General features: G+C 40.5%; 1 pseudogene; it reads right to left on the minus strand.

The window, feature by feature from the left end:
• Window positions 1-2,537: 2,537 nt before the first annotated feature.
• LOC135561600 (ecto-ADP-ribosyltransferase 5-like) lies at window positions 2,538-3,124 on the minus strand (annotated as a pseudogene).
• Window positions 3,125-4,985: the final 1,861 nt, after the last annotated feature.

The raw sequence follows: 4,985 nt of genomic DNA on the forward strand, positions 1-4,985 counted from the left end.
ACAGTGCCTTGCGAAAGTATTCGGCCCCCTTGAACTTTGCGACCTTTTGCCACATTTCAGGCTTCAAACATAAAGATATAAAACTGTATTTTTTTGTGAAGAATCAACAACAAGTGGGACACAATCATGAAGTGGAACGACATTTATTGGATATTTCAAACTTTTTTAACAATTCAAAAACTGAAAAATTGGGCGTGCAAAATTATTCAGCCCCTTTACTTTCAGTGCAGCAAACTCTCTCCAGAAGTTCAGTGAGGAACTCTGAATGATCCAATGTTGACCTAAATGACTAATGATGATAAATACAATCCACCTGTGTGTAATCAAGTCTCCGTATAAATGCACCTGCACTGTGATAGTCTCAGAGGTCCGTTAAAAGCGCAGAGAGCATCATGAAGAATAAGGAACACACCAGGCAGGTCCGAGATACTGTTGTGAAGAAGTTTAAAGCCGGATTTGGATACAAAAAGATTTCCCAAGCTTTAAACATCCCAAGGAGCACTGGGCAAGCGATAATATTGAAATGGAAAGAGTATCAGACCACTGCAAATCTACCAAGACCTGGCCGTCCCTCTAAACTTTCAGCTCATACAAGGAGAAGACTGATCAGAGATGCAGCCAAGAGGCCCATGATCACTCTGGATGAACTGCAGAGATCTACAGCTGAGGTGGGAGACTCTGTCCATAGGACAACAATCAGTCGTATATTGCACAAATCTGGCCTTTATGGAAGAGTGCAAAACAATGCAAAACGTTATGTTTGGCGTAAAAGCAACACAGCTCATCACCCTGAACACACCATCCCCACTGTCAAACATGGTGGTGGCAGCATCATGGTTTGGGCCTGCTTTTCTTCAACAGGGACAGGGAAGATGGTTAAAATGGATGGGAAGATGGATGGAGCCAAATACAGGACCATTCTGGAAGAAAACCTGATGGAGTCTGCAAAAGACCTGAGACTGGGACGGAGATTTGTCTTCCAACAAGACAATGATCCAAAACATAAAGCAAAATCTACAATGGAATGGTTCAAAAATAAACATATCCAGGTGTTAGAAAGGCCAAGTCCAAGTCCAGACCTGAATCCAATCGAGAATCTGTGGAAAGAACTGAAAACTGCTGTTCACAAATGCTCTCCATCCAACCTCACTGAGCTCGAGCTGTTTTGCAAGGAATGGGAAAAAATGTCAGTCTCTCAATGTGCAAAACTGATAGAGACATACCCCAAGCGACTTACAGCTGTAATCGCAGCAAAAGGTGGCGCTACAAAGTATTAACTTAAACTGTTGCTTCTACTCGGGACGCTTGCGTCCCAACTAGAGCTCTGGAAATGCAAATGTGCTACGCTAAATGCTAATAGTATTAGTTAAAACTCAAAAGTTCATTAAAATACACATGCAGGGTATCGAATTAAAGCTACACTCGTTGTGAATCCAGGCAACAAGTCAGATTTTTAAAATGCTTTTCGGCGAAAGCATGAGAAGCTATTATCTGATAGCATGCAACACCCCAAAAGACCCACAGGGGACGTAAACAAAATAATTAGCATTTCGGCGTTACACAAACCGCACAATAAAATAGAAAACATTCATTACCTTTCACCATCTTCTTTGATGGCACTCCTAGATGTCCCATAAACACTATTTGGGTCTTTATTTCGATTAAATCGGTCCATATAAAGATATCGTTATATGTAGACTGTGTGATAAACGAAAAAAACTTTGTTTCAAAACGTAACGTCATTTTTTTAAATTCAAAAAGTCGACGATAAACTTTCACAACACACTTCGAAATACGTTTATAATGCAACTTTAGGTATTAGTAAACGTTAATAAGCGATAAAATTCATCAGGAGGCGATGTAAAGATCATTAGCTGTCCGTCTGGAAAAATGTCCGGCTAGAAACTCAACGAAAATATCCGGTCCTAGACCGGAGGAGATACGGTGTCCTGTATGTGTTTGACCAAGAAAACTCGAAGGGAAATGACAAGACTCTAGACACCGTGTGGAAGCTGTAGGTACTGCAACCTCAGTCATTTAATTGTGGTTCACGTTTATCAATGGGTTCAAGTAGCGCATGGATATATTTTCCCATTTTCAGTGATCAGTTTTTCCTGTGCTTTTCGATGTAAATGCCGTTCTGGTAAAGCCACAGCAGTGATTTAACCAGTTTTTTAAACGTCTGAGTGTTTTCTATCCACACAGACTAAGCAAATGCATATACTATATTCCTGGCATGAGTAGCAGGGCGCTGAAATGTTGCGCGATTTTTAACAGAATGTTCAAAAAAGTAGAGGGTAGAGGGAAGAATTGCTATCATAAATAAATTACATGTATCTTATCTTTGTACGGTTGTAGTTAGGTGTTGTAGTTTACACCAAACTCACCCTGACGACTCTCTCGCTCTCACACCTTCAAGAGGGCTTCAAACTTGTTAGCAGGGGGTTTCTGATGAACTTGTGGGGGGGGGGGGGTTCTACCAGTCAACTGTCTATTTTAACAGAATGTTCAAAAAAGTAGAGGGTCGACTTAAGAGGTTAAGGGGGCTGAATAATTTTGCACGCCCAATTTTTCAGGTTATTCACTGGTGACTTTGTCTGGATTTTGGTGACTTCAAAATCTCATATGGCAGAATTAAAACTTCTCTCTCTTCAGGAAAGGCTGAGTAAGAAGTTAGCTCAGCGCCAAAGCAAGTGTGGACCTCAAAGCAAGACACATTCTCAAAGTTGGCTAAGTCGGATCTTAAAGAGCTAGTGGCGAAGGTGCCGAAATGGATCTCCTGGTTGAGAACACTCAGATCAAGCTTCTTGTTGGTTCTGTGAAAGGTTTCCTTAAATGTCTCTTGTCTTTCTCTAAGAATCTGAATGGCATCAGTCAGGTAGAAATGCAGTGCATGGTACTTGAATGATGTTCTCATATATGCAGAATTGCCCTCTTGAACTGCTTTGTTGTAGTCCAGATAGATCGATTTGGAATTTGTTCCTGGTTTGTTTTTTGTATACAAATTGATAGCAATAGAATGCTCTGTATTCAAACTGTCTCCATGTGGTATAGCGTGTGGTTTTGCTATGTTCCAGGATGTCTTTAATTGAAGATTAGTGTTTAACTTATCGAAGAGGTACATGTTTTCAACCGCCCATAACATTAAACCTCTTTACCATCATATTTGTCATCAACAGAAGAACGGACCATATCTAGAGGTAGAATCTCTTGCATCCCTCCATCTTGAATCCCTCCATCTTGAATCCCTCCATCTTGAATCCCTCCATTCTGAGTTTCTCCATCCTGTAACAGTTATTTTTTTTAAAGGTTTCCATGTATAAGACTTATGGCAGCCCGTAGTACAGTTTGGGAACACTGATCTACTGTAGGAGCAAACAATTCAAACAACAATTTTTAATTTTTTGTATTTAATTAAAATGTAAAATATCTCACATTTGAATGGGGAATGCCTAAGATCAAAGCAAAGATTACCATCAAAACTAGTAGAAAAATAACAGAAAAGGTGATTGCCTTCTTTTTATCGATGTTATTCATTACCATCTAATGATTTGAAAGAAGGAAGTAGAAGGTTACAGTTCATTTCAATAAGAAACCAGTGCTGTGTTCAAATACCCATACTTACATACTGTATACTACATACTTAATGAGTACATACTACATACTTTAGTTTCATTTTAGTATTCTGTAAACGAACGGTATCTTTTCAGTTGAGTGTACTAACGCTTCGCTTGTCTATTAGAAGTTGATGCTGTTTCTAGGCAACTTCTTGCTAACTTGTTAGCATAGCTAACAAATGACTAGCTAGACATCTTACAACTTCATTAACAATGTCCATTGAGAACACACAATGACTATACCACGTAGCTAAGCTAAGCATGACGTGAATAATAAAGTCAATAAGCTTTGGGTAGTTAGTTAGATAGCATATAGTTAATATACTGTCAAGTTTGACGTATTAGTAGCCAACTAATGTTCGGTAGCCAGCTAACATACCAGTACATACAAGCAACTGCTGTAATGATATGCTATTTGATTAGTAACGATAGCGTACCTAACAAATTGTAGGTAGTTGGATGGGCTATTTACAGATGGGCTGCGTACAGTTGCAGTGATCGGTAAGCTGCTCAGATAGCAGATGCTTAAAGTTAGTGAGGGAGATATAAGTCTCCAACTTCAGTGATTTTTGCAATTCACTCCAATCATTGGCAGCAGAGAACTGTAAGGAAGGTGGCCAAGGGAGGTGTTGGGGATGACCAGTGAGATATACCTGCGTGCTATGGGTGCTATGGGTGAGTGTTGCTATGGTGACCAGTGAGCTGAGATAAGACGGAGCTTTAACTAGCAAAGACTGATGATCTGTAGCCAGTGGGTCTGGCGACGAATATGTAGCGAGGGCCAGCCGACTAGAGCATACAGGTCGCAGTGGTGGGTGGTATATGGTGCTTTGATGACAAAATGGATGGCACTGTGATAGACTGCATCCAGTTTGCTGAGTAGACTGTTGGAGGCTGTTTAGTAAATGAGTCGAGGATCGGTCGAGGATCGAGGATAGTCAGTTTTACGAGGGTATGTTTGGCAGCATGAGTGAAGGATACTTTGTTAGGAAGCCAATTCTAGATTTAAATTTGGATTGGAGATGCTTAATGTGAGTCTGGAAGGAGAGTTTACAGTCTAGCCAGACACCTCTGTATTTGTAGTTGTCCACATATTCTAAGTCAGAACTATCCAGAGTAGTGATGCTAGTCGGGCTGGCGTGTGTTGGCAGCGATCGGTTGAAGATCATCGTTTGAAGATCATCGGTTGAAGAGCATGTATTTAGTTTTACTAGCATTTAAGAGCAGTTGGAGGCCAAGAAAGGAGTGTTGTATGGCATTGAAGCTCGTTTGGAGGTTTGTTAACACAGTGTCCAAAGAAGGGCCTGATGTATACAGAATGGTGTCGTCTGAGTAGAGGTGGATGAATGAATCACCCGCAGCAAGAGG

The sequence above is a fragment of the Oncorhynchus nerka genome, linkage group LG18 (assembly GCF_034236695.1).
Source record: "Oncorhynchus nerka isolate Pitt River linkage group LG18, Oner_Uvic_2.0, whole genome shotgun sequence".
Classification (NCBI taxonomy): Eukaryota; Metazoa; Chordata; class Actinopteri; order Salmoniformes; family Salmonidae; genus Oncorhynchus; species Oncorhynchus nerka.